Genomic DNA, 365 nt, shown 5'->3' with positions numbered 1-365 from the left:
GCACGGGCTCAGCATCCCCCCTCTGGGCTTAGCCAGACCCACACCGCCACTGGTACCCACACCACCACTGGTACCCACAGCCGGGATGGCTTCACGGGACCCTGAAAACTTCGGAGTCCCCCCGGGGAAGAGCCAGAAATTCGGTGGGATTTAAGATCCAGCTGGAAGGAACGGGAACCAAGCTGGGGGATAAGCAGGATCAGAGCAACCAAAAGCTCCAGCAATGCGGAGCACTTCTTTATACAGCAAAGCAAAGAGGCAGCTTGTAACGTGGGGCTGCTGGAGGGTTTTATACGGAGTAAACACTCGGATGTCTGCGTTTAATCTGCTTTAATATACAGACACATCTGCTTCTGCCTCCTGTG

This window comes from Charadrius vociferus, unplaced genomic scaffold (genome assembly GCF_000708025.1).
Source record: "Charadrius vociferus isolate BGI_N301 unplaced genomic scaffold, ASM70802v2 scaffold128, whole genome shotgun sequence".
Lineage (NCBI taxonomy): Eukaryota > Metazoa > Chordata > Aves > Charadriiformes > Charadriidae > Charadrius > Charadrius vociferus.
This window is presented reverse-complemented; position numbering follows the sequence as displayed.